At 36.1% G+C, this 20873-nt stretch overlaps 1 pseudogene; it reads right to left on the bottom strand.

Moving 5' to 3' along the window:
• Positions 1-353: 353 nt before the first annotated feature.
• Positions 354-20873, bottom strand: part of LOC149238706 (ATP-dependent Clp protease ATP-binding subunit ClpA homolog CD4B, chloroplastic-like) — a 149434-nt pseudogene continuing 128914 nt past the window's right edge.

Below are 20873 nucleotides of genomic sequence, written 5' to 3'. Positions count from 1 at the left end.
GTATTGCTTTGTACTTGTCAAGTGAATCATATGCCTTATACTTGATTTTATAAACTCATTTTCAATCAATAGGTTTGATGTCAATAGGAGCATCCACTACCTCCAAGTGTCATTCTTTATGTGAGTAGCATACTCCCTCTGTGTCACATCTTTCCATTCCTCGCAACTAGCAGCTTCTTCAAAGGTAGAAGGTTCATTAACAATAGAATTAAACTCACAATCATGAGAACTCTTACATGAAATTGAAGTAACATTCCCTTTATTCTATTTAGAAGAACTCCATGTATCAAAATATTCATACTTTCTTGAAATGTCTTGACGCAAGTTGATCTACATAGTCATTGTTATGGCGGTTACTCAATAACATGCTCTTCAAGAGAAATTTCTGATCTTGCAGAAACATTATTATCATCCAATTTTTCTTCAACATCATCATCATCTAGTGTTAAAGATGGAAAATCCACAGATTGATGTAGAATAGGAATCCCCCCTTTAGGGTGCAGAATATCATTATCTGATTCATAATAAAACTTCTTAGAGGTGAATTTATCCAAATGACTGAGTTTTCTATCAATTGTGGAAGCATCTTTAGCAAATCTAAGAAAAATTACATCTTGTGAAAGAATAAATTTCTTATTCTCTTCATCATACATCCTATAAGAATTAGAATTAGTAGAATATCCCAAGAATATACATTTGTGACTCGTGGCACCCAATTTGTTGTGTTGATGTTTAGGAATCAATGCATAGAATATAGAACGAAAATTTCTAAAATTTTGAACAACATGAAGTTGATTATACCACATTTCATAAAGAGACTTATTATTGATGACAGAAAAATGACAATGATTGGGAATATAGGTTGTACAAAGCACTATTTCTCCCCAAAATATCAACTTAATGTTCTTAAAAAACATCATTGATCTCACCATATTCAGCAAATATATGTTCATATGTTTTGCAACACCATTTTGTTGCAAATTATAAGGAATTGTAGTTTGATGTTTGATTCCATTGTCCTACAAATACTTTTCAAAAGCAAGAGATGTGTACTCACGACCGTTATCATATCGTAGAGTGTCAATGTTAAGCTGATTTTCATTTTTAATTAATAAATGAAAACTTTTAAAAGTTTCAAAAACTTGTGATTTCTCTTTCAACAAATAAACCCAACACATCCTCAAGTAGTCATCAATAAAAGTTAGCATATATTTATTACCATTGGTAGATGGAATAGGCATAAGCCCACATAAATCAGAATGTATGAGACCTAACTTCCTGGAATCTCTAGAAGTAGAGTTATGAAAAGGTTGCTTACTGTGCTTTCCTAAAATACAAGCATCACATGGAGTAAGTTTTCTTGGAACAATAGGAATCCCTTTAATGCCTTGTTGTCTCATAATCTTGATGCTATCATAATTTATATGACCAAAATGAGCATGCCACAACAAACTGGAAGACAAAGTATCACTTTGTTGAGCCAAATGAGTAAGAATTGAATGTAGAACATGAAGTACCTTTGAGTTTCAAGAGTTTGTCTTCTTCAACACCAGTCATAACAATCATATTATCAAAAGCTCTATGGATTTCAACTATATTGTTGAAATATGGCAACAAGAATATTCCAATTTAATTTGTCCTTGAATTAAATTGTGAATTAAAATCGAATTTAGTCTTAACAACTACTTGGAAATAATTAATTAATTTATTTTAAATTAATTAGTTGGATAAATTCAAGTTAGAAGTCTTTCTTAATTCATGCAAGAGTTATCCCTTAAATTAAGGACATCACTACAAGAAAAAAGGTCATTGGTGAGGGGCGAAAAATGTCACCATAAGCTCATTAGTGACAGTCAAAAGAACAATCATCACCAAAAATTAAACATCACCAAAGGTGGCATCACCAAAAGTATAGGTGTTGTAGTGACATACAAAGTCCGTCACCAATAATGATTTGTAATGATGGATAGTGACCATCACCATTTCACATGAGCAATGGTGATGGACTATAGCCTCCGACACCAAAAGCTAAACATCACCAAAAGTGGCATCGCCAAAGGTATAGGTGTTGTAGTGACATACAAAGTCCATCACCAAAAATGATTTATAATGACGGATAGCGACCGTCACCATTTCATATGAGCCATGGTGACATACCATAGCCTCTATCACCAAAAACTGAACGTCACCAAAAGTATAGGTGTTGTAGTGACATTCAAAGTTCGTCACCAATAATGATTTATAATGACAGATAGCGATCGTCACCATTGCATATGAGAAATGGTGACGGACCATAGCCTCCGTCACTGAAAATTGAACATCACCAAAGGTGTTATGATGACATTCAAGGTCCGTCACGAATATTTTTTATAATGACAGATAGTGACCATCACAATTTCATATAAACAACAATGATTTATTGTGATGGATCTTTAATGGCCGTCAATATTGGTGCATATATATGGTGACGTTCGTTGACCGTCACCAAAAGCCACATTGCCAGAAGTATAGGTGTTGTGGTGACATTAAAGGTCCGTCACGAATAATGATTATAATGACAGACAATGACCATCACTGTTTCATATCAACAACAACGATTTATGGTTACAGACCTTTGAGGGTCATCACTATTGATGCATATATATGGTGGCGTTCATTGTTCGTCACCATTTCATATTTTTGGTGAGGGTCGAAAAATGTCACCAAAGCTCATTGGTGATGGTCAAAAGTGCCTCCATCACCAAAAATTAATCGTTGCCATTCCATATGGATGTCAAGGCACGATGGAATTGAGCCACCAACCTCCTGCTGTAAAGCAGGTGCCCTTCCATTGAGCTAGCACCCTTTAAAGAATTATACTTTTAAAAATTAGACCTTGAAACTTCATAAATTGTAAATTCTACAAATTTCAATAAATTAAAGTCTCGGAAATATTTTACTAATCAAGCAAAGCAACATCGAAGCTGCAGTTCCCTACCTAATGGCTATTGAAGTTATGAAAAGTGGGTGGAGGGAAAAATAGTTATGTATAAGAGAATCAATATGTTCAGTTGAATACTCAATTAGAAGTGAAACTCTGAAGACATTTATAACCTATAAATGACCTATAACTAGAAAATGCACCAAATATTGCAAAGGAAATGTCATAAGTGGATAGCATATGGAAGAAGAGGAGGCAGGGACTTGGAACCCTTGAACATCTTGGCATGCCTTAGCACTTGGCACATCTTAGCCTTTTTGATATGTCTTCATACTATCTGGCACATGTTAGCATGCCCTAACATTCCCTAACACAGCTTGGCAATCATGACCTCACAACTAGCATTACATTTTTCATGACTTGGGAACCTTACATTCACTAGAACACCTTGGTACTCCCTAGTTGTTATGCCCTTTGTTATCGTCCACAATGTCCTGAGCTGATGAGGAGATTGATGAAGGTAACCACAGACCAAGATTTTATTTTGGTAGCTAGCCCTACCAAACCAGAGTGGGCTCTCTCTATGAAATCATAGCCAAGAGATGAACGGAATGTAAAGGATTTTAGGCTAGATAGCTAGGCTTAGGTGGGTTTTTGGAAAATTCAGGGACTTGGAACTTTGCCCACCGGTGTCTTTTCTGGCAAGGACTTTTTCAAGGAGGTAAGGACTTGGAACTCTATCTACGATAAAGCACCTAACATGCATGACAAAAGCTCCCTAGAATAAAGTACCTCTTACCTAGAAGAGTGTCCCTTGCTCAAAATATAAAACCCTTCTCTACTATGCACTTTTCTTAAAGATAAATATGTGCATAAAATAGTACTAATAAAAACACCTAAATTAAGAAAAGTGAGCATCTAAGTCAAACTATAAAAGTATACTAAATATGGCTCTATATAAGTTTGGGAAACACTAGACAAGCATGCTTGCATACAAAAACCATAAGATGCCTAAAATCGATGTGCTTATTTCATTGTTTCTATACCCTCACAGAAAAACAAGAATCTATAACATGTACCCCAAGGTTGTATGCATTTTTTGAAGGTATAGATTGAAAGGATCTACTAAGATGAAGTACTATTGAAGGAGAAACACCTTCAAAACAATAGATAAAGTCTACTATGAATTCAACCCATTTGCACATATACCAAGACTGCTACTGGGTACACTTCTCTGCTGAATGGAAACTGCAATGTATTGTAGTGTTGTTGAAGAAAAAAATACCTTTAGTTCAACATGGATAAAACTCTAACAGATATTGTCACTATGGCCTCGGTTATAGATGATCTCATCAATATAGGTAACAACTTCAATAATTGAAAAACCAAAAGGTGAGTTGCATAGATCATTTGAAATGACATATTTGGGCATACTTTATTATTGTTTAGGATTGTTAGTATAGAAAATTCAAGGTAGCATGTTGTGTCTTTATGTCACATGCCAACGATGTGAAGAAATACATAAAATATTAAATAGCATGGTATAAGTCGATTGCAAGTTGTTTTGAAATGAGAATGGAATTCTCCTTGTGCGGGTTCTAATCTAGTGGGTATAACTTTAAATCAGAAACTGATAGTCATGGGATTGGAATTGTCTCACAATTGATGAAAAGTCCCAAATTTTTTCACTAGAAAGAAGCAAAGCAAGTCGTCAGGTTTATGGAATGGAACACCCTATTCACAGGAAGATAACTTGAAATTAGGCATGCATATTATTTCTCGTCTTCTTATACATGTGTGCTTTAAAAGGATAACCACATCCAAAGACTCAATAACAACTCTAGTAAATTTTATAGATGTGAACCACTTCAATGCACTTTATTACATTGTTCAACGAATGAATTTCTTTTGAGGTTGTTGAATTCTGCAATAAGACATGGAAGTGTTCAGAGGTTATGTCTAATGACAAGTTAATATTTTGATAGTTTATACTGACAACAGAGCATGAACCACACCAATAAGAATAAACATACCAGTGACCCAACATGATCTCTTCCTTTTTGCTATTTCTTCTAATGCTTTCCTTTGATGCTTGAGATATGCTTTCAACAAAGGCACAAGTGGAAATTTTTCTACAAGTCCAAATGCAAAGACAAACAATAAAGCATCCATTTGTCTTTGACTACGCATTTTTTCCACAACATCTGCAAGAAACAAGACCAAACATGTCATGTTGGACTACAATCGACCAATTAGAAGCCCATAAAGTCTTGAAACAACTTGTATAAACCACAACTTTGTAAGCAATTTAAAAATAACTTAGAGCACAAGAGTCAGCAAGTTCAAGAAACCTTTTTGCTGAAGGCATATTAAGCATAATAATCATCTATGCCTGAAGAATTAAATCATCAGCCAACTAGTAAACAAACCTTTGTGCATAGTTTGTTTTGCAACCCATAGCTGCATGGTTTGTTTTGCAACCAACAGTCACAGAAGAAGGCTAAACAAATTGCATGTACCCAAGAAATTTGTATTTTGTAAGTTCTTTTAAGCAAGTAAATTTTAGGGCTTTGGTCCAATAATAATATAGAGAATTCTCATTTCAATCTTAAAAATATATAAAAATATAAAATTTACATAAACTTCGCACATATCAAATTTGTATGTGTTCAATTTGATAAGATTAATGGTGCAAGACAAAAACAATCTCTGTCATAGGCAGGGACTAAAAATATATCAGCTAAATGGGTCTAAAACACTTTTTATATAAGACACAAATGAGTCTCTCTTCATAACCAAATATCAATTTTGGAGTTCTCGAAACAAAATAGAAAAATCAATATCTTTTATTTCTTAATATTCAACCATATTCCTTCACAATATGAACGGACATAATCCACATTCATGTCAACATTGGCATCCACATCATCGATATGTTCTTCACTTACACATTTTTTTACTTGAAAGTCTACAACTTGTGACAAATCTGCGTACTCGGGTTCATATGATGTATTATTTCTCAATCCTTTTGGAGGACATGTTAACACTACATACCAGTCAGTCTCAACTGGATCTTGTACATAGAATACTTGTTTAGCTTGCGATGGTAGAATAAATGGATCATCTTGTCGATGATTTTGACTTGAGCATTTCTTTATATTCACCATTATAAAACCCAAATCATTAGTTTTGATCCCTCTCTTATTGTATACATCAATCCAATTACATTTGAACAATGTGTACTCAATACAAAAATAGTCCAATGTAATTATTTCTTCTGCCACTCCATAAAATGTTTTCTTTTGAAGTACAAGGTTTGCATCTTTGGAACTTGACATCATCATTGTTTGAGCTTCCATACATACATCACTATTTTGGGTGGTTCTCTTATTCTCTATGCTTTTTGTATGGAATATATAGCCATTGATTAGGAATCCCTTGTACTTATTCACTAATTTCCTAGGGCCACACGCTAGCCATTTAAGTGTATCAGACACCTTTCCATCTCCTTCCACCTGTATAGTTTTTTATTTTTAAATGTAGTTAGAATTCATACATTCAACCTCTAAAAAAATATTTAATTTCCTACATGACAATATTCCCATATAATGATTTTTAAGTACACTTATAATATAAATAATATTGTTACATGTTGTTTTAACCAACTAGTAAAATTATGGGTGTGGAGTTTCTGCAATATAGATTCATCTTTTTTTTGTTTTGGTAATTGAGTTGGCAATCTCCATTTTGTGCATCCTAATTCAACAATTATGGACAATAGATATGGTGGTTAATGTGTTTTGATAAAATATGAATAATTTTTTTTAAAGGTCAAATATGTTAATCTATCCATGGATCTATGTTTTGTTAAACCATAAACAAACAAACAAAAAATTACATGCCAAATATGTTACTTACTCTATCCATGGATCAACTTCGTTCATGTGAAATAGAAACCACCTATGGGCTTGTTCGCAACTAATGTCATCCAGTTCTGAAGGAATTGGAATAGATAATGGCTTTCCATCAATGATAACTTCTTCAACTTCCTCATTCCACACTTCATTTCGGCCATGTGTGGATCCAATAGCTTCCATACCTTTCAAGTATCCTCAACAAAACTTTATTGATTCCTCCACAATATAGCTTTCAACAATGCATCCTCCAGGCCTATTTTTGTTCTTAACATAACTCTTACATACTTTCGTGTTCCTACAAAATGAACAAAAGAGAATCAAGTAATGTCAAAAGCTTTCAAAAAAATTCATCTTGTTGTTGTGATTGATAAAAAGTAAAGTTTCACGTACCTCTCAAAGGGGTACATCCATCTATATGCAACCGGACCACAATATCGAAGCTCACATACCAAATGTACATTCAAATGCAACATTATATCAAAGAATGGAGTAAATTACTTTTCAAGAAAGCACATTGTCTCCACAATATCATTTTCCAACTTGTCAAGACACTCTACTGAAATTTATTTTGCACAAATTTTCCTATAAAAGTAACAAATCTTATAAAGCGTCTTTCGAACAACAATTGGCAACACATGACGCAAAGCCACTGGGAGGAGTTGTTTCATTAGAACATGGTAATCATGTGCTTTCGTACCATGGAAGTTAAGATCTTCCATAGATATATGATTTTTTGGATTAGAGTTGTAACCATCTGGCACCTTTAACATGAAAATAACATGACATAGGGTATGTTTCTCTTTCTTTGAAAGAGTATGTGGTGTAGTGGAAGGAATATTTTTTGTCCTTTAACTTTTGGCCACAGTGATTTCCTCAAACCCATTTTTTTCAAGTCATCATGTGATTTTTCTCCATCTTTGGACTTTCCTTTTATATCCAAAAGAGTTCCAAAAATGCTTTCACACACATTCTTCTCCACATGCATTACATCTAAATTGTGGCATATTAGGAGTTTCTGCATTCCAACACATCAAGAATATCATAACAATATTTAATATGGAAAAATAGATAACAATAAATTCAACCAAGAAATCTAATCACAATGAGGTCAACTAAGCAAGTTGCATCCAATAATTAGGCATGGTTGATGGGTCTACATACCTCCCAATATGGTAGATTGAATAGAATTGATTGTTTCTTCCACACCACAACATCAGTCTTTTCACCCATTTTGTTGTTTATTTTCCTTTTATTTGATTCAATCTTCCCCCAAATTGCTTCCTTTCCTTTTGTTTCCTTCAAAATATCTGATACTTTTACAATTGGAGGGGCATAACGATGCTCCTCCTTCCCATTAAATGGTGCCTTTTGTGAGCAAAACTTATGATGTTGAGGAAGAAACCTCTTATGTCCCATGTACACATATTTCCTGCTACAACTAAGGTACTCTGATTCTGTGTTCCTCCCACAAATGGGACATGCATTATAGCCTTTTATTTTGCAACCATCCATATTCCCATAAGCAGGAAAATCATGGATCACCCACATAAGAATTTCCTTCATGTTAAAGCATGCCTTACTATAAGCATCATATGTCCATACCCCTTAGTCCCATAATTCCTTTAGTTCATCTACCAAGGGTTCCAAATACACATCAATGTCATTGCCTAGTCGTTTGGGACTAGGTATTAACAATGTTAGCATACAACAATTTCTTTTGTGCACAACCATGGTGGAAGGTTGTATGTAACTAACACTATAGGCCAAACACTGTATGTGCTGCTCAAGTCTCCAAAAGGATTAAATCCATATATGGCCATTGCAAGTCGTACATTGCGAGGTTCGTTAGAAAAACTAGGCCATTTGTCACCAATAGTTTTCCATGCTGGGTTATCAACAGGGTGACACATTTGACCATCACTACAAGAAAAAAGGTCATTGGTGAGGGTCATGCTTGTGATGGAACTTTTAGTTCTGTCACCAATGTCGCATATGGTGACAGTCTTTAAAAAAGCGTTGTTGTAAGTGTATATAGTGATGGTCCTTTACGGTTTGTCACCAAAGCCATTTTCAATGACACTTTTGGTGAGGGTCGTTAAAGGCCCGTCACTAATTCTCTCTATGGTGACACTTTTGGTGAGGGTCGTTAAAGGCCCATCACTAATTCTCCCTTTGGTGACACTTCTAGTGACGATCTTTTATTGACCATCACCAATGATATTTTTGGTTACTTTTGGTGATGGTCAATAAATGTTCATCATCATTTATCATTCTAATGAGTTTTTTATGATGCTTCATTCCTGTGACGAACGTTTAATTCCCATCGCCAATGTCACATATGGTAACGGTCTTTAAAAAATCTCTGTTGTAAGTGTATATAGTGATGGTCCTTTAAGGTTTGTCACCAGAGCCATTTTCAATGACACTTTTGGTGAGGGTCGTTAATTTCCCATCACTAATTCTCTCTTTGGTGACACTTTTGGTGAGGGTTGTTAAAGGCCCATCACTAATTCTCTCTTTGGTGACACTTCAAGTGACAGTATTTTATTGACCCTCATCAATGCTCTTTTTTGTTACTTTTCGGTGACTGTCAAAATTTTTTTGTCATCATTGATCATTCCAATGAGTTTTTGATGACGCTATCTACCTGTTACTATATTGTTTGTCAAAATATAATGATTTAAGACCATTGTTGTGGAGCCTTTTTCATTATGTGTCCAAGATCATAGTGGTTATAATAGCCAGTCAATTTATTAAGAATTAATTAGTGTGTATCATTTCCCTCAAGTCATAAGAATATCGTCTTCCTATGAGTCAACACATGATTCATCTCTATTAGGTTTATTATCTAGCAAATTTCCTTTAAATAAAGTTCCACTAGTGTGTGTAGGAACTATATTATTTAATACATATTCAAGCTCTGTCAATTCTATTAATGAGAGAGACCTAGCACTCCTCAACACTCATGGCACACCTTAACATGCTTTGGAACAATACACTAACATTCCTTGTCACCTCGCATGTCTTGGAACATCTTTGTACCCAGAACATCTTGCCATGAGTAGGATGCCAAAGCACATGTTGGCATGTCATAGCATAGCATAGCACTCCCCTATCATGTGTTGGCATTCCCAGTAGTCCCTAACATGCCCTCGAACACCTTGGCATAATATTGCATTGAAAAAAATTAGCACTTGGCACACATTGGCACTTGGCATGTATTGGAACATATTATTAGTGTGCCTGGTATGCCTCTTTTGAAAAATATAAAGTCCTGACTTATTAACCCTCTTATGTGTTCATTTCCTTTCATTTTAGCTTGGTTATTCCTTTTGTTGCCTTGAAACTCCTTGACACATATTGGCATACTCTGGCACCCTGCACATCCTAGCATGTCTTAGCACTTGGAATTCCTGGGCACTATTTGGCACATGTTAGCACACCCCGGAACTACCTAGCACACTCTAGAACTTCTTGACATTCCCTAATATTCCCTGGCATGCCTTACCCGTTCTTAGCATACCATGTCACTCCCTCCTTGGCATGACAACTAGCACTGATTGACACTCCCCAACATGCCCTCATATTCATTCACTTCCATGCATTTTGACCTAGTGCTCCCTTGTGTTGTTCTAGTACTCCCTAACACTCCTCAGCATGCATTGTCACTCTCTAGCACACCTTAGCACTAATAAGTGAAGAATGAAACTTGTAACCAATGTTACCAGACTCAGAATAGATAATAAACCGGTGGGGAAGAAGAGCTAAGAGTTTTAATCAGATTGGGTAAAAATCAGAAAAAATTAAAAAATTAAAAATTAAAAAATCGGGGAAAAGTCAGCAAATTCAATAAATAAAAATATACACATATATTTAATTAAAAAAAAACATTTTTCGTTGATATTCAGTAAATCCATGTCCAAAATATCATGAATGAATAAGCATCTCATATATGTTATGAGTCCAAACATGATCCAAAGTACTGAGTCATGACTCCTAACTAGTGACTACATAGAACTAGAAGCAATTGCTTCTAAAAGTTTACAAGCAACAACATACTAATTAGAAAAAATCAGTAACTAAGAGTCTAAGACTCTTAAGAGTGAGAACTAGAAGTGATTCCTCCCACTCCTCCACTTTCTTGACTCTCAAAGTTCTTCAAGTCGTGTCGGCTTAAAAGAGGAGCCTCCTCTAATTGGACCCAATTTGCTACATTTGTAGTTTGCAAATCTATCTCTTCAAGGTCTATTGGTGAATGATCCAAACCTATCATTATCATGAGACATTGAAATGTGAATTTAAGTTTGACTTTGAACTTTAAAGTTTAAACTTTGAACTTTAAAGTTTAAACTTTAAATTCCAAATCAAATTATGAAACCTTCAAATTCAAGCTCTCACCTAGTATTTTCTTGTTGCAAAGTTGTAGATTGTAATGGAAAAATACAAGGTCATTTAAGCACTTTTGTGTCAATCAGTTGCGCTTCTTAGAATTTATTTTCTCAAACATGCTCCAGTTGCACTCACAACCTGAAGCACTGCATGCTTGGTTTAAGATTCGAATGGCAAATCTCTTAAAATCTGGAGTATCACTACAAAAGTTTTGCCACCAAAGACCTAGCAAGTGGCAAGGGCTTGTGGGTAGACATACTAAATACTAAATAGTAAAAACTTAAAAAGACAACAAAATTTAATAAAACATTTAACATACAAAATAAAGTTTAAACAAATTTAATGAACTTATAAAGCCTCCAAGCCTCAAAGGGTACCTGGCAACACCTTAGACCTTTCTCATATAACACTAGTATAGGAAAATAATTTAGGTGGTACTCTATAATCCTATAGTTGGGAAAAGATATGACTTTGAAATTCTAGATCAGGGAAACACCTTTCCATGCATGTCATAAGTCGTCTGTGAACCTCCCCATCCTCATTAAATTTTCTCTTATCATAAAAATACTATGGGTTTAAGAAGTACCTAGCAGCATGTAAGGGGGAATGCAATTTCCTATCCCAATGTGCATCAATAATGTCCCAAAGAGGCATATACTTTGCCTCCTCATCCCCATATCTTCTTTTGATGGCCTCCTTTGTGAGATCCATCGCCTCATAAATGTAACGCATAGTGGGTTTGTCACCATCAACCATCCTGAAAGTTAAAGCTTTAAAATTTAAATTAATATGAAACATTGAAAATAAAAAGAAGCTTGAAATGAAATTTAAAACATGAAAAAGTTAAAATACTTGAAGTACCTGAGAACTCTAACAAGGGACTCCATCACAACAATAATCTCTTCGGCATCTTTCTAGAAACCGTCATTAAAAACAAGTGAAACAAGTTCAATGCCTTCAAGGATCTTGGAATGTTTAGATTCCATCCACTCAGGTCCCAAGGACATCCTCTTTAGATTTACCTTTTACTCAACCACAAATTGCAAAGATATGAAATTTGTTACAAATCTAGTCACTGCAAGTCGAACAATTTCTTTACCTTCAGTATATTTTCTCATGGTGTTTAGGACAATATTGTGGTTGTATAGGTATTTGGTTATGGACTTTTCCTTCTCCACAGCCTCATGTATCCAATGAAGCTTACCAATGTCCTCAAGCATTAAATATATACAATGGACAACACAATAGGTCCAAAAAATAGTGGGGTGCCTAATCTCAAAAAGTCTACCAGCAGCCATATAATTAGCTGCATTGTCGGGGAAAATTTGTACAATGTGTTCTTCTCCCACTTCTTGAACGACTTCCTCCATCATTTCATAAATAAGTTGTGTAGTCTTAACCTTGTCTGAGGCATCCACTGATTTGAGAAACATTATACCTACTGGAAAAGATACAAGGAGATTTATTAAAGTTCTATTCCTCTGATCTGTCCATCCATCACTCATGATCGTGCACCCTGTTTCTACCCATGATGAACGAAACTCAGATAGCACAAGCATGGCATCTTCAACACTTTCTAATAGAAAATTTGTCCTAATGCTCTCTAATGAAGGAGCTTTGAACCCTGGACCTGCAACAACAACTGCATCAATCATAGTTTGCCAATAAGGACTTATGGCACAGTGGAAAGTTATGTCAGAATAGTACCAAAAGTTAGCAATGGCCTTCCTTGCCTAACTATGGATATTTTTTTTCCAACCAGTGCTATCCAAGTTAGGTTGGGAACCAGGTTTTGTGCGGGGAGAAAAAAAGGTGATTATTTTTTCACCTCCAATGTTGAATGCAGGAGGATTCATTTGGCCTTGAGTTTGACTTGGACTTGGAGGCATGTGTGGGAAACTTGGGAACTGCATTGAGGGTTCAACAGAGTTAGATGACAATGGGGTAGTGGAAGAAAAATTTTCAAATTCAGGAGTTCTTATTTCTTTTTTTGGCTTTTCTTTCTTTTCATTATGCTGACTCAACATATCAATGGCCAAGGTTGCTTGGTGTTTGACATTTTTGTCAACGTTTTTGCAAAGACCTATATCATGGCAAGGTATTTGTGCAAGGTGGTACTTGAATCTACAAATGCCTCCACTAGATTTCACTTTGCAAAATTTACAAAGGATATTAGGGTCTCCAAGAATCTTGTCACAATAAGCCCAAGAAAAATCCTCCCTCGGCATTGTTATTGTTTTGGACCTGACATGTTTAAATTGTGGCTTTTGTTTAGATTTGGAGTTGTGCCTTCTATTTAATTTGGCTCCTATAAAATACAATAAACAATTAAAATTAAAAATTCCATATATAACTTCGCAAAAAAAGAGGGTTGGTTTTAAAGGATATGAGGTTTTGTTAAGGATCAAAGAGGAGTCTGTCCAACAACACAAGCACATTTCGACCTAATATATCATTATGACCTTGAAACACAATTAGGTATATATGAGGAAATGCTACCTAAATGAAATATTATCAACATATATTGCATTGTAGTCTTGAATTTGCAAGTTTGTTTAGCATAAGACAACTAAACCAATACATCAATAACATATTTTGGAAGAACAAAAATACCCAATTTGTGAATGCATGGTTAAATCCTTTGAAGTCGGCAAGACATCGACCAAGGAAGGATTGCTTGATGACTTGGTCAATGGTTGGTATGAAACCATTTCTTAGTGAATTTTTTAAATCTATTTAAGCCCCATTTATAGGGTTGAAAAGTCATAACCAAAGGAATACACCGAACATTGGATTGTTGAACAGTGAAACTTGAAACTTGCCATTGAAAACGACATTGAAACTTCAATATAGTAATATACCTATTATTTAAGCCAAGAGCTAATGTACCTCGATTGTTGAATAGTGAAGCGGCTAAGCCTAAAGGTAACACACGCTGAAGGTTGTTGGAAATAATACTGAGAGGGGGGGGTGAATCAGTATTATTAGATCAATAACTTAATTTTCAAATTTGAATTGTATACGCTACTTCAACTCAGTGAACTAGCGTGTAAATGCAACTGTACTTAATGCAACCAGTGTATATGCAAATATCTTTTGATTTACCCAAATTATCATGCATTGAACTTTAACCAGTATATCAAGAATTCATTAGACAGTGTAGTAAAAGCAAAATAAAGCATCACACATAAGAAACACACATGAAAACCAAGATATAAGGTGGATACCCAATGTGGGTGAAAACCACCTGCTGCTGTCATCTATGTCTTCTTTTAATAGTAAGAAATTTCTGTTTACAATTTTTGTAGTGGTGCAGTCTTATACCAGTACGCAGGCTTCTAACTGCAGAAGGCTACAACCTTCTCTCATTCTCCAAATTCTACTGGAAGGGAGCTACAACCCCCTAGCTCTTGTACTAGCTGATATGTTTGCTTAGTACATAGGCACCTACCTACAGAAGGCTACGACCTTCTCTTTTTCTTCTAGGGACCACATTTTATAAATTTTCAGACTGGATCCATCAACAACATCATTGAATCATCAAATATGTCTGCACCAACCAATCACCTTTTGAACCATCCATAGTTGAATCAATCATTCACTTAGACCACCCATCAATCTGATCATTCATAATACTGTCACCAGAATATAGTAACCAGAACCCAGAACTACGCAACAATAAAGAGAAACAATTGAAATATATTTTATAAGGTATACGCTACTTCCATTCTGTCGAACAAGCATGTACATGCACTTTGCTCAAAGCCAACCAGCGTATACATCTGCAAAGATAACTTCAGAGTTCTGCAGTTATTCCAAACTTTAGTTATACCTAGATCATATCATTTACAGAATAATATATGCATCAGTATTTAGATCTAGAATATACATGAGCAAAAACACATAATGATAGTTCATTTTACGCCTTAAGTTCCTGATCCATCATTAGATCTGATCTCTCATCATCAGCTATGGTTCATCCTTGGTTCAAATCTAGCAATGCATCATAACCCAATAAACTGCATACTAGATCTCATGCTTCATCAGATATTCGATACTTTCACACCTTGGCCTAATGATCTTCTCCTCCTTTTATAGTTTTAGGCCTTTCTCAATACCATGGACCAAAACCACTTAGGACCAATACCTTGGACCAAATACGTAGGGTCAATACTTCGGACCAATACCATGGATCAAAATACCAGGGACCAAATACTTCGGACCAAAAATTTATTTTTCTAAGATATACGCACTTTTCCTTCTGTGAAAGTGTGTGTGTACGTATACACTACTTGTATACAGTGAACTTGCATGTATATGAAGCTTGGTCAATGGTGAACCTGTGTATACCTCTCTTTCTTCATTTTGTGAAGACTGATTTGTAATTCTTTGCTATTTACCTGCTATACTGTGATCTTTCATCTGCCCTGCCCTGCATTTCATCACATCTTTAAACACTACTGTCATGCATTTTGTCACATCTGATATCTCTTTTGTAGAATCATCTAGTTACCATATACAAGTGATTTTTTCTTCTATAAGTGGGTTGCCATCAAGTACAACACATACATCATAATGCCAACAAAGGTGACACGCGACTGCCCGAGAGTTGATATGGAGTATGGATAGAGCACACATTGGCGACTACCCGATATGGAGTTTGGACTTAGGCTCACCTTGGTGGTTCCCCAATATTGAGTCTAAACTATGTAAAATTGAGTAGTGATTGATTACTGAAGGTCTCAATGAATGAGTTTTGGGCCTGAGAAATGAGAAATAAATTTTGGAATGACTAACATTTAGTATTTAGCAATGTGGCATATCTAAACTTGAAAAAATTGTGCTCGTCAAGTCAAGGTTGAAAATCAAATAAATTGGAATCAATCACAAGAATCTGCTTTAATTAGCAAATCTCAAGTCAAACTTGCATTGACCATGAGTTAAATTTGGTCAACGTGAGTTAGACTCGCAAATATTTATATCGGATCCTTTGGAGAGTGAGCAGATTCCAACTCATGATTAATCGCGATTGATCGGCGAGTCCTATTTCATTGCTTGTATGTAACTGAAATCTAAACTGAAAATAGGAGATCTTACAATTGAAACAAATTGTGAATTTTCTAAACTGAAATTGGCCCATAGGCATCATTTCTATTTGTAGTTGGGTGTGTCAATGGAAGAGATTCATTTTAAATCAGGTTCATGGAGAAAATATTTTATGGAAGATGTGTTTTTTTTAGTTTTTTTGTTTTTGTTTTTGTTTTTTTTTTGTTTTTGTTTTTGTTTTTATTTTTGTTTTGTTTTTGTTTTGTTTTGTTTTGTTTTTTTGTTTTTTTTTTTTTTTTTTTTTTTTTTTTTTTTTTTTTTTTTTTTTTTTTTTTTTTTTATGTTGAGGAAGGCATAGTAATATTTTTTTATTAAATTTGAATAACAATAGTATCTACTCTATATCTCCCGTATCTCATTATTTTTATCTCCTGTAACTCATACAGAAAGTGGGGTAATAGTGGACATGTAGCATCAAGCTCCACTCCTTTTAATCCAAAGTTCTGCATGCAAACCTTTGTGTCACTTGCACCACAAAGCCTTCGCTATAGAGTGTGGAGTTAACAGCTACCTCTGCATGACAAAAGCTACACATACATTTTGACTTGGTTTTTTCACCTTTTGTCCATTCTTTGTTTGGAGTCTGGGACAACAAGCTCCAAATACTTTTTTTCCATACCTCTATGTCAGTGTAACTTTGCACATTTTCTTTGCTTCAACCAATATCAAAAGCATTTGTGAGCTTCTTTCAAGGCTTGAATACATGCTTCAATAATGGAAATTAGCAAAGTTTCTAAAGCAAAAAATAACGATGGAGTTATCCTCTTCCATTTCAAATATGTTAGGATTTTGTTGAGAGTTTTTTAGAGATAATTATTAGCTACCCCTCTACTTTTCCCTTTTCCTTAATATAAATTTCATCTCTTATTACATTTCTAATCAAGAGATTTACATCAAATACTAGATCAAAGGGCCAAGGACTTTTCATAAATGCTTCCTTATCCAGTAGAAGAATAAATGGTCAACATGTCAGCTTGGCTCCAATTTCTTGCGAATTAATAATTGTTTTGAAAAATGACTACTCTTGTTTGAATCTAGAACTCTGTGTGATGCAAGAAAGTGTTCCCTCTACGGACAGAGGCAACCCCTCTAGCCCTATAGTGGGTCTAGTCACAAACAAGGACATATCAACAATAGGTTTCCTTAAACAGTCATAGTTGGAGGCCTACCTCAACCGGTGGTCGATGGAGTTCCGTTGCACTGCTCCAGCTTTCGCTTCCTTCTCCTAATGAGTAATCAACCTGAAACAATGCAAAGGAAATACAACAAAGCATGTAACCGGAACAACAATGATCTATTTACTCACAAAGTCAAGAAGTCATGAGCTATCAAGTACACTACATACAAGACATAGGAAAGCATCAATGATTGCATTAATTATGAAATAAGAGTAAGATTACAACCAAAGTCTTTACGTCACAAGCCTTCTCAAATAGATCCAACCAGCATGTTCTTCAAGCATTCACTCTTTGAAGATGGATCTCCCAACATACAAGTCTCTCTCACTCACAAGTTTTACACAAGATTAAGGACACTTCACAACCTTCCTCAAGTTATCAACAACCCCACACTTGTCACACTCACACCAACTATCTAGCAAACTCACAAGCACTAATAGTACTATCAACAATCACTCCAAAGACTAAGAATTCCAAACTCGCAGCACATAGCAATGGTGAGAGTTTAAATAGGAGAAGGAGTCTCCATGAAAGGTGGGAGGATGAGCTTATCTCCAAGGAAGGTAGCACAAATGACGGAACAACCATGCTAGAGAAAGGAGGGCGACATAAACTAGGCCAAAAACCAGGTCTGGAGTCATCTAGAAGGCCAACTGTTGGAAAAAATTCATCCAATCTGGATTATCACGGGAACATAACTGGGCTACCGCGCTGACATTGCTATTGAATATCGTAACCAGTCAGGACATAGCGGGAAACTAGAAGTGACAGTTGCGCTGGCACATGCAATTCGACCATCACGGGAATCACATGTACTTTTGCGATGGCAGTGCTTCTGGACTATTTTGGAGCACCCTTCAGTGTGTTTATTTGGCCAACAGACACGATGAGGCAGAAACCTTTGGAAACGTTGGTCATTTGGCAACATCAGAGAGCATTAGCATGAATGACTTTGGACTCATGACACAGTAGGAAGACTGGGATGAAGGCAGTGACAAATTACTGTGTAACAAATTCCCCCTAAAGTATGAAGCCCGAGAGAGAGAGAGGGGTGAAATGCTTTACGAAACTGACTAAACTGGAACACCATCTGGAAGAAACTGCATGCAAGTACAACTGATATCTCTGATAATGAAGTACATGTAGTCTAGGCATGGGCGCAACCATCCAAAAGACATATGAAATAGGTCTGTGGTATGGACGTAGCCATCCAGCTAATGAGACCATGATGATGATAAAGGTATGGTCCCAGCCATCCATGAATACTTAGGCATGGTCGCAGCCATCCATCAATGAGTCATGTGTAAACCAATCCACGCAACCCGAACATGTGTAATCTAAGTTTGGGGTCTTGAACCCATCCAATCATAGTACAAATTCTAACATGCGAATAGATGTGCTAAGGTCGAGCATGACAGAACATCACTTGATTACTGGTCAACGATGAAAACCATTAACAATCACGAGAGAAACCACCAATAATGCCAATGGCTCTTAAGGTACTATCTAGCACAATCCACGAAGTGTGAAAAATGAGCTGAAGTCAAACACTCGTGGAATCAACCAATCGATGACCAATGATGAAAGTCGACCGTCAGGTGCGAAGAACTTGCCATTGAGGCATGCAAGCTCTGAGGTACCAAAGGGGATCTAGGTCAATCTCCTGGATAATGAGCTAAAGTCGACAGGAGACGACCCGTCACAGGAGGGCCATAATGTTTCCCCCATCAACGACACAAGATAAGGAATAAGAGGCAGATGCCAAAATAGAGTATCAGAGGAGAAGATGAGGGTGTAAACTGCAGAAGGATTATACTCTTGAACATTTCAGTGACACGACTCCGGGGGGGGGTAGCATTTAGGCACCGAGGGATCAGAGGCTCGAAGGAGACGGCATGAATCAGATGGAATGAGGCTAGAATGATGACCCAAACCCACGGAAGGCAAAATGATGATGTACGGATGTCCCAACCCGACAAGAAGAAAAAGTATCGATGTTCAAGAGTGACTAGCTGCCATAGACAATCAATGACAAACTTGTTATTAAGTCCAACCTAGTAATAGTTTAACAAGCCCTAGGAAGGAGAAGCTCGAGTCTCTTCATGGTGACGATTCCAATGTCGTCAGGGTTTAACGAGTCCGACATAGGAAAAACTCAGAGTCTTTTTCATGTTTAGAGAGTTTGAAAAAGACACGGAAAAGAAAACTCCAGGGGGGTCATTTTCCATAAATTTGTGTCTCTCGAGCCCGAAAAAGTATAAAATGATACTCGAAAGAACTTCCTGACCATCATGATCGAGGAGTACTTTTCATAATTAGTGACTTTGACCCGAAAAAGTAGAAAAACGATCCGAAGCACGTCGTTTCGTAACCGATAACAAGCTTGAAACGAAAAAGGCCCGGTAATCTTTTCATGTTTACATGGTTAGAAAAGAGCTTAAAGGCGACTGCCTCTTATTACTTTTAACGATTCAAGAGGAACAACTCAGCTATATTTTCATTTTTTAAGTCAGAAAAAAGCTGAAAGTAGACCTCCATTTTTATTCTCTTTAATGAGTCAAAAAGGGAAAAATACTCGGCAACCTTTTCATCTTTTATGAGTCAGAAAGAGCTTAAAGGAGACTTGTCCTAGAGGAACGAGTGGTATAAAGGGTAGCAACTGGTTTCGGCAATGGTGGAACTGCTTAAAACATGTAATGGTTAAGAGGCTGGCTAATAAAACCACTCATCACTGCGGTTCCTCGGGAAAGGATAAACAATCAAGTGAAAGCATATAATCAGCCAAAGAGATGGTGGAAATGGAATGAAACAACCAAGGCTCATCTAGCAAAAATTAGTGGATAAACGACAATCATGAGATGTAAATCGGGTATGGGTTCATTTTTATACAAGCTTGAACCATGGAGAACTCTGCTTGGATTCAGTTTCATGTTTACACAAGCTTGAAACGAAAAACTATGCTTGTTATAAGTTCGCATGCCCCCAGCATAATAACGCAAATCGAGGTACATGCCCCCCAAGCTTCATTGCATTCAATGAGGTGGATGGAATGAAGGTTCACTTTCGAGATCTTAGAAAGACTCAACTTGGATTTTACGAGATCGTAATCAAAGACTCGATGTGGAAAGGGAGTTGTTTCATTTTTAATGAGGTTGACACAGTGAAAAAGAACTATCCTCATAACCCTTGTTCCATTTTTTAACGAGCTCGACACAAGGAACTATGCTCCAGGATCCTTGTTTCATATTTTAACAAGGTTGACATGGGAACAAACTATCCTCGTGACACCTTGTTTCATTTTTTAACGAGGTTGACACAAGATCAAAAATATCCTTGGGACTCTTTTTTTCATTTTTTAATGAG

The sequence above is a fragment of the Pinus tabuliformis genome, chromosome 8, assembly GCF_031772625.1.
Source record: "Pinus tabuliformis cultivar Carrire ecotype Pingquan chromosome 8, CPIR1, whole genome shotgun sequence".
In the NCBI taxonomy this organism is placed as follows: domain Eukaryota; kingdom Viridiplantae; phylum Streptophyta; class Pinopsida; order Pinales; family Pinaceae; genus Pinus; species Pinus tabuliformis.
This window is presented reverse-complemented; position numbering and strand designations above follow the sequence as displayed.